Here is a 9,869-nt window from a genome sequence, read left to right as displayed (position 1 = left end):
AGACCTTGAAGCTCCTCCAGTCCAACCATTAACTCAACACTGACAGTTCCCAACCCTACCAGATCCCTCAGCGCTGGGTCAGCCCGACTCTTCAACCCCTCCAGGGATCCCGGGGACTCCCCCCCTGCCCTGGGCAGCCCATTCCAATGCCCAACAACCCCTTCTGGAAAGAAATGCTTCCTATGTGTAGTCTAAACCTTCCTGGCGCAATTTGAGGCCATTACTTCTTGTCCTATCGCCTACTACTTGGTTAAAGAGGCTCATCCCCAGCTCTCTGCACACTCCTTTCAGGTAGAGGGCGATGAGGTTTCCCCTCAGCCTCCTCTTCTCCTGGCAGGGCAGCTCTCTGGCATAGCACAGGCATCTAGTCCTGGTTCAGACCATGGGGAAAAAAGAGCTGGAAAGATCCTGGCTTCACCCAGGAGCCGCCTGTAAGCTCCAGCCGGGCAGTGAGTGAGATGCCCAGCAGAGCCCAGCAGCTGTGCTGCAACAGCAAGAGCAAGCTCCCCAAAGCAGCTGCTTTCCTCACCCCGGTCATGCAGGACAGGCTCTCTTTCAGCCTTTTTACCCCCTCTCGCTGTGCTTTTCTTTCTGGTGTTGGCTCTTCTCTTACTTAGAGAGGAGCAGCTGCAACCCTCTAATAGCCAGTTTGTACCTAGCAGCTGTCGGTGGTATTTTGGTGCTGGCTTCCCTCTCCTGTGGCTGAGCTGGCTCCCCATCACAGCAGAGCTGCCTGCCTGGGTTTCCTCCTCTCCCAGAGCCCTGGCCAGCTGCGGGAAGGTCACCAGGAATCTGAGGAATTCATTTTACTGGAAACCACATCCAGTAACAGAGACAGCCTGGAGGTGAAGAAGAAACTGGGTCTCTTCAGTCATGGGGGAAGGAGAGGGAATGGGAAAGGTTTGCAATGGTTTATTTTTTGGTAAAAATTTAAGAGATGGATAAAGGAGAAGCAAGTATAAGTCAAACTTTTGATCAAATGAGAGAGGAGGGTTTTTTTGAGATGGTTTCCCTAGGAATCGCTCTGCCAGTGTTTTCACTTCCCTCAGCAACGGACTTCGTAAGCTCAACAGCTCTCCTTAATGCACCTGGAAACAGGAGCAAAGGTCCCTGTCGTACACTGTCATCTGCTCTGTTTTGCTGGCGCCCTGAAGAGCTGAAGCATCCCAGCAGCCCTATTTATGAGCGGTCAAAGTCTGAATTTGCTATACAGAACTTACCCAGTCTATGTCTAGTACCCCCTGGGAGACTGGGGGGGCAAGAGAGGATGGGAACTGAGTGCACAGGTGCTGTGGTTGGGCTGCAACACCTGTAAAATCACGGCAGTGGGGCTGGAGGCTGGTCTGATGCCTCAGTCTGATGCATTCACCCTTCCCTGTGTCTCTGTGACTGTCTGGTCTTGTCAGGGAAACAAGGATGAGTGGACGTGTGGCCCTGGTGCACACGTGGCCCTGTTACCACATGGGAAAAGTTCCTCTGTAAGTGGAAGAGCAATATTTTATTTTATATAGAATATACTCTATTCTGTTCTACTTTGCTTCTCCCTCCTTTTCAGCCAGAGTGTCTCTCTTTGTATGTTTTCTTGCCACAGGTTCTTGGGTCTTGTTTTCTACTGGCCTGTCAGTCAGTCCACCACTTGACCCTTTGGGGTTTCTGAAAACGGGTACGGCTCTTGACTTTGACCTAGCATCAGTGTCTTGCCTTGATATCCGCACTGCTCTGCTTAGCTGTGTCATGCAGAAGAGATGGTGTTTTCTTACCCCAAATGCTGTTCTCTGCCTTTATCCTGACCCAGCCTTTGCTGTGGCATCTTTTCTCTTTTGGAATAAAGAAAAGCTGAGTAAATGCCATCCAGTTTGGAGATGATGACATTTGGAGATGATGATGATGATGATAGTCTTGGAGTGGGATTTTTATTTGGTAGTTTGCAAAAGCCTTTAGAAAGCCCAGAGTTTAAAAACTCCTGAGGATTCTGTCTGTGCAAAGCAGAACATTCAGATGGGGTACCCCAAAAATTAGCGCAGCGGATGAAGACGTTGCTGTCACACGGTCTTACACGGACATTTGCTTTAGTTTGTGCATAGCCCTGCCCTAGAGAGAAGGGTTAGTCCAGCCTGGAAAGGCCCTAGCTCAGTGGGAAGTGTTTCTTCCCCCAACACCTAGGGCACGGGTAGGAGAACAGCGGATCCCGTGGCCTCGGGCAACCTCTCCTCCTGCAGGGACAGTTGTCACCAGCAAGACCTTGCTAGTGGGACCTGCTGAAGGGTCCAGTGATAACACTGCCATCATGCAAGTGCTTTCACTGACCATCTGGTGTGAATACCATATCATTTAGACTTTCTGGGACAGCCTTGTGACCTACTTACAATAAAAATACATCTTGGAGCAGTCTAGCAAGCTGTGCTCAGATGGCACTTGGACCTGATGCTTCTGGATGAGCGAAGTGGGGCAAGCCATGGTCACGGCTTGTGACCTTGCACAGCTGAGAAGGGGAGGAAGAAGCAGGTGGGAGAGATTTTTTTGTTGTTTTTTTTGTTTAAGCCATCCAAGGAGAGTGGGGTTGCTGAGGCTGGGTAGCAGGAGGCTGAGAAGAACTGCAGATAGTGAGGAAGAGTTGCCAAGCTGGCATCACCAGGGGCGTAAGATAACTGGGCTGGAGAGGACAGGGGAAGCTGTGCTTATGTGTCTGGCCTGGTGAAGAAGCAGCTGGCCTGTGGTGAGGCTACAGTGACTGTGTGGGCAGGATGTGCTTGTGGGATCCTGTAACGTGTGCCTTGTTTCTTCACCTGCAAGAAACCAGGAGAGGTGACCTTCCTGTTTTCACCTCTTGTCTTCTTGCACACAGAGCCAACTTCATTTTAACAAGAGGAACCTGCTCCGTTACCTGGCTGCTGATCCTGGATCAGGTAATGGAGACCTTGGACATGCAGCTTGCCACAGAGTGACTGTGACAGAAATGGTAGCAGCTGGAAACAAAAGCTGAGGGTGTTGCTCAGCTCCTGTGTTTGGTCCAGGGTGGAAGATGCTTGTTGGGAGGAAAGGGTAGCAGAAACACAGCTTCCCAGTGGCTGCTGAGCACCAGTGCCCAGCAGTTACTTTCTCCAGTCCTGTTCCGTTTCTAGAGCTGACACATCTGGCAAGTTAAGATGGTCAGGGTCACCAGGAGCAAGAGGGTGGCTAATGCCAAGATCCTTGACTTCCAGGTACTGGGAAAGGGCATCTGTAAGCTGTGTAAGCTGAGCATGGCAGAGCTCTTCTGTGTCATGTCTTGTTCCTCTGAGAGAGGGAGAAGGGCAGGCTCAGCACTGCCAGTATTGCCTCTGCATCACACGACCTAAGCAGGGAAAGATCTGTATACATCGATGAACTGCAGCTCAGACCCATAAGGACAGAATTAATCTTGTTGCCCTCACAGGGACTTGTCGGTAATGTTATTTACCTGTGCTGGTGCTCACAGGATCAGTCCCACGTTATCACAGATCTGTTCTCATCATTGCCACACACACAAGCATCTGCTGGATTGCCCTGCTTTTGTCCAGAGCACTTCACAAAGCAGCTTATGGCCTTCACAGATGAAAGGCAACTAGAAATATGATGCTTTTTTTTTTTTTTCCCCCCAGCCTGCTTCCTTGCCCACCATATATCATTGCTTCACAACTGCTGCCTGCCTTCTGGTTACTCGCCCTTCTGCTTGTTGCCTTCTGACAGGGCCTGACTGCAGATGCCTGGGGACAGCGTAAGACCGGGGTAAATTTCCCCAAAACTGTTCCTCCAGCCTCCTGCAGTATGCAGCTAAAGGCCTTACTTGCTTCTGGTAAGTCTGAGTGGATTTTTAAAATTCTCATTTATTCATCCAATTGACTTTTTAATCTGTGTCAGATGCTGGCTTCCACAGTATCCTCTACCAAGCAGTTCTTACACCCAACACAAGATCTCCTTTAGTTAGCTGACTTCTCACATGATGGTTTAATTTGTCATTGCCGAGATCCTGAACTGGAAAGAGAACACCAGGGCGTTGTTCTCTGTTCATCCTCTCCGGACACTCCTAATGCCAGATCTCTCTTCTGTCCCTCAGCCACCCTTTCCTAAACTGGGTAGTCCTAGCTCAGCCAGCCATTCCTCCTACAGAAATTGCTCCAGATCTCTTCCCAACTTGGTTCCCTTTCCCTGAGCCTTATCTTGATCCTCCCTGCAGCCATGAGACTGTACTACCAAGGGCCAAGTCTGCCTGGTTCACTGGATCTGGCTTGTTGGGTGTGATCCAAAGAAAACCCTTTGCAGGCTTATGGGATCGGCACCTGACTGCCTGAGTTGTGATGCATTGATGTCTGGGAAGTCACTAGCTTGACTTGTTTACTGTGCTGGCCAGTAGTCATGGAACTATTGGGCTTAGCAGGCAGCTTCATCAAATAAGGAGATTTTTGTTGCCTTCCTTTCAGTTGTGTCCACAGTAAACAGCCACTCATCTGCAGACCTGTTCAGGCAACAAGATGCTACACAAACTTGTAGTTTGTAGAGTAGCTCTGGGGGATCTAAAGCAGAAAAAGGAGACACTGGGAAAAGGAGGAGAAATAGGGAAAAGCAGGATTGGTGTGCCCATGTGTTAGTGTGGCTGGGCAGGTGTGAGAGCCTGATGGGTCTCTGTAATGGGAGGCAAGGAAAGGTCGCTGGAAATTTGGAGAAAGGGATCTGGAGAGTTTGTCATCTGCCTCTGGAAGGAACCTGACAGTCCTAGGAGGAACTAGCAACTTAGTTTGGGCTTCAGTCTGTCGATTTGCTCCAAGATGAACCGTGGTCTTTCAGACTATGCCTTGGCATAGCCTTTCATCCTTGCTTAGCCTGAGTAATCAAAATGAGGACCGGAGGAAGGGCTTTGCGCATTGGTCTCAGGTTAAGGATCCCCTAAGAACCTTACCACCCTTTTCAGGAGAGGACTGAATCCAGCTGGAAAGGAGAAGGGATGGGGAGCTCGTGTATGAGCAACCCTTCCCATCCACGCCTTTACACCTATGCACAATAAAGATCTGCTAGGGAATAACACTTACTATCTTGGGGTTTTGATTGCTTAAAGCGAGATTAAAACCCTAGTCTTGCAGGAGGAGCAAACATTTTACCCAGCTCTAGAAGACAAGAGCAGCCAAGAACCAGTGCCCAGCTCCAGGTGAGAGCTGTTCCAATCCATATTGATGTGTGAAGTCCTCCCAGCCCTGCAAGCCCATAAAAAAGCACAGGATAAATGAGGGGCTAAGAGTACATGCTTCTCATCTGCTTTTGCAGGCAGTTGTTTTAACTCTTTCTATTCAAAGCAATAGTATGTCTTTTTTTTTTTTTTTTTTAACAAGTCTGTCCTGTGGACGTTGAAGCTGGGGCTGTTGCAGCTGTATGTTAGTAGTGTCTTTGCACGCACTACTGGAGCTAGATCTATAGTCTCAGCTATGCCAGTTCCATCCCATATGTTTCCAGGACTGCCAGGCTTAAAAATCCAGAAGCCTAAAGGTACCTTAAACACTTAGAGGCAAGGAGCCATGTGAAAAGCAGAAGGGGTTCTCTTTTTCAGAACATGGTGCTAAATTATCACAGGGCTGAGAACTGTGGAGGGAGGTGAGAAAGGAGGTATAACACCATCCTCTAGGGCTCTCCTTCCTTCTTCATCTGATTTTTCACTCCTTATCCCACCTGGGCCTCAAAGATTTTCCCCAAGAAGCCTTGGATCAGTCCCATTCTGTCTCTCCACCCTTGGGAGTTCTGCTTGCTCTCTATCAAGCCATGCAAATCCAGCTGGATTTCTTCCCCAGAGCATTCATTAGCTGACTCTAACCCACCTCGTTGGGATTATATTATCTTTGATCCTGCTGTAGTCAGGAGACATGGCTGCATGCCATGTACCATGTCTAATTTAGATTTGCTTTGCATGCTGTGGCACAGAAGGGGGAATGAATCCCCTGGGAGCCTGCTGTGGAGAAAGCAGCAGCTCCCCGCTGCAGTCAGGGATGAACAAAACAGACTTTTTTTTTTTTTTCCCCTCTTTGTGGGAGGTGCCACGGAGAAAACTCTTCGGTGCTTTATATTCTAATTATCTCCAAGTGCAACCTCACTAACCTGATTTGCGGTTACTGCACATTAGAGATGAGCCGACTCATCTAACCCAGCTACGAGGCCTCAATTAGCTAAGCTGCGCCTAGAAGTCATGGCAGGCAGGCAACTGTTTCCTAGACAATTACAAAATGGCCTGGGGAGTACTTCTGTACCCAGAAGCAGAGGTGCTCTAATCATCTGCAAAGCATTATTAGGGTCTGAACTAAGCATCTAAGTGAAGTGTGAAAGGAGGCAAAAGCAGCGAGCGCGTTGTAAAGGAGTAAGTTAGGCTGGGAAGTGCTGGCTTTGCAGGATAGTTTGGGTCTGTGCACTGTCCTGATGACACGCTGTGGTTCTTGGGATGTGCTCATCACCCAGGTAGGAAGCAGCACCGGAGGATTTGCATGAGTTTCTTGTAGGGTGCTTGTGCAAACAACAGCTGTGCTGGTGCTTTATTTCCCTCTGTGGATATTATGGGCTGCTGTATGCCAGCCTGACAGCAGGGCAGCCTGTTTTAGGACTTTTTTTTGAGTGTCTGCTCTGGAACATCTTCAAAGGCTTGGGGAATGGCCAACAATTCACCTCTACCGCTGCATACCTGCCTTTAATTGCAAACAAGATAGGCTGTGACACAATATTGGCCAGTTAAAGTTTCCATCCCGCCAGCTACACAGCCCTGATGCCCATGTGCCACCAGTTTGCCCTCTAGCTTGGAAAGGCTTCTCATCCGTGCAGGCATCTGACCCGGCGTGTTCCTTCCGCCTGCCAGGGGCTGCATTTCCTCCCTTGGTGGATGCAGCTGGCGTTAGCTGAGAGGCAAGACTAACCTCACATATTTATAAAGCTGTCAATTTGTAAGTCCTTGCCAACCTGGGAATGCATCTGACTGGCTAGCATTTATGGTTTGGGTGCCAGACAAGTGGGAGAAGGGAGGAAGGAGGGCGGGCTGTGATGCTGTGCCCCAGGAGGAGAAACGCAAGATGTCCGTGGTTTTGCAGCTGTGAGCAGGGAAGTGGGTAAAGTAAGTCAAAACTCTTCTTACCTTATGAGGAGAGGGACTTTCCCCCTTGGTTTTTTCAGGGTTTTTTTTTGTCAGTGTGTGTTTTCCCCATTGGTAAAAGAGATGAAACGAAAAGGAGGTGATGGGGAGAAAGGGGTGACCGATGAACTAAGCACACAGAAAGGAGGAAATATGTTGGCAATGATAATGAAAAATCATAATTTTCTGTGCAAAAGAGCAGTTCAGGCAAGAAGTAACTCCTTTTCAGACTGTTTTAGTAGAGGATTGGGAGTGACTCAGACAGCAAGCACTGATTCCTAAGCGGGGGGAGCTGTGGTGAACTCTTCAAACACAGCTGGCTTGTTTTCCCTTTTCAGATTCAACTGCAGCGCTGAAATTCCTGTTATTTGGAGCTGGTGCCTGGGGCCTTGCTGTGCTGGAACTCCCTCCCAAAAAGCCCAGGCAGCGAGAGAGCAGTCAGGGATGCCAGGGCAGCCATGCCGTGATGCTCTAAAAGCAAGTAGCAGGTTTAGTTGGGGACTAACCTGTTTGCGAGGCCAGTAATGTTTGCTTAACTGCTTCTGGCAAGGTTAACTGGAACACTGTGACCTCCCTGCTCAAGATCATACGCTGTGATGAGTGAAAAATTAAGTTTATTGCAGAATCCTAAACTACTAGCAGAAACCTGAAGTTTTAACACATTCAAAACCACTGTTGCTCTTACTGAGATCTAAAATACAAACTTGCTCTCTCTCTGGATATAAGTTCTCTCCTATCTGATCTCAAGGGACGTGTTTTTTAAGCTTCTAGTACTTGCTTAAAACTGAAAGTCATGCCTGGATTTCTTAACCTTCCATTTTGGCTGCATAATTTTATCTTTAAGCTTCATTATACCAGGTGAAACTCAACCCTTGCTAGTAGAATGTCAGTATTTGCAAACCACTGGTAGAGCAGGTCCAACCATTTGCCCTGACTGAGAACCAGAATGTGACTGTGACATCCCAGGAGCTGCTGAGTGTTGCAGCTGTGAACTTGGTATGAGCAGGGCTTTGACTGACAGCCTACTATCTAGTCCAGATGAAAGGTTTGTGACTCAATTATGCCTGCTCCTTTTAGCTTAAAATGGCAAAGACCCACATGTCTAAAATTCAGAAGCAAATTTCTGTGTTTCTCCAGATCACGGTTGTGACTAGGTTGGTCAGGGAAGTGAGCGAAACTAACTAGTAGATGGATAAAAACAGGTAAGTTTTTGGGAATACAAATCCTTGCTGGAGTCTTGCTTATGAGCACAAGTGTCTGTTGCCACAGTGGTTTGCTCCTGGATCCCAGGTTTTATATCTGGTTTTTAGAGCCAAGACAAGACTTTACGTTGTCCTAAAGCACAGCACATGGTTTCTCCCTATCCTGGGCAGATCTGAAAATCTCTGCCTGGCTGGCCTGGCCTGAGATGCTCATTGAGATGGCAAAATCTTCTTGCTGAAGCTGGTAACTGGACAAGAGTCACATGCTGCAGAGAGCTTTCCAAACCCTGTTTGTGTTTTTGCAGGGAATGTAAAACTGCTCCTGGAACCAAGGCAGCCACGGGGTTTATCCCCAGGTAGGAGCACACCACCAGAGGCCTGCAGTGGGGCCGTGGTGTTATAACCCGCCTCGATATCCCAAAAGAAGGGGTCTGTCACCAGGTTTGCATGCCAATACACACAGGGTCAAGGTATTTCTTTTATTTCATGTCTGCTCCGAGATGAGCACTAAGTGGCAATTCCACAAAGCTAACACACCACACAGAAGAACTTCAGTGTATTTATACACTTCAGACTACATGGATACACATTTACTGTAGTAACTACTAGTTACTGGCTTATCACTTTGTCCCTCATTAATTAGTTATATTTAAATCAGCCTCACTTGCTATGTAAATTAGCACTGCATGTTCCTTGCAGGCACGGGGGCAAGTCTTCCTGGTCTCAAATTGAACTGGTGGTCACGATCTCCCCCAGCCACCTTTACCTTTCCCCCAGTAACCACTGATTTTCACCAACTTCATGCTTCTCTGGCAATTACTCAGCTTTCAGTGCCTTCTGGGCAGGATGTTCCCTTTTTATTCACCTTTTAGTTTCTCTTCAGGGGTACAGTGGTCAGTAAGGCCCGCATCATTTATACAATAGACCCCACATTTAGTAGTCCCCCTTGGAAGATTTAAATGCAGTGTATCTAATTCTAACTTGAATAGTGTCACTACAACCTAGGCACTTATTCAAACGTAGGGTTTTACACAGGTAACAGTCCTGTGTAAAACAGAGAGCAGCCCAGGAGCCCCTCCACTTCCCTCTCAGACATCCTCTCCTATCCACCACACCAGCTGCTCTCAGAAATCCACTCCTAGTATTTGCTCAAGTTTTTGTGTGCTGTCTTTACACCCAGCCAGATGCCTGAATTTTGTGGCTCCCCTACATGTGCTCTTAACCCTCTTCAGCCCTATCATTCACCCAGCTTGAAATGAGCCCAAGAACACCAAGTCCAGCAGAGACCATGAATGTGAAAAGCCTATTTAAGAGCCCCCTCGGGATGGGTAGTTTTCTAAACAAGAACTGCTTCTGTCCTCAACAGAGACCAAATAGTTCTTGAAGCAAAAAGGAGTGTTTTTTCAGCATTTTGGGCAGCCTCAAGAGAGACACATGTTGAGGAAAAAAACAAATCCTATCCTTCACACCTGCCTGAAGACACAAGTAAACTTCTCGGGTACCATCTGAGATTTGTTAAGGCTACTGTAGAAACTACGCTTAGGTCAAAGCTT

This window comes from Athene noctua, chromosome 14 (genome assembly GCF_965140245.1).
Source record: "Athene noctua chromosome 14, bAthNoc1.hap1.1, whole genome shotgun sequence".
Lineage (NCBI taxonomy): Eukaryota > Metazoa > Chordata > Aves > Strigiformes > Strigidae > Athene > Athene noctua.
This window is presented reverse-complemented; position numbering follows the sequence as displayed.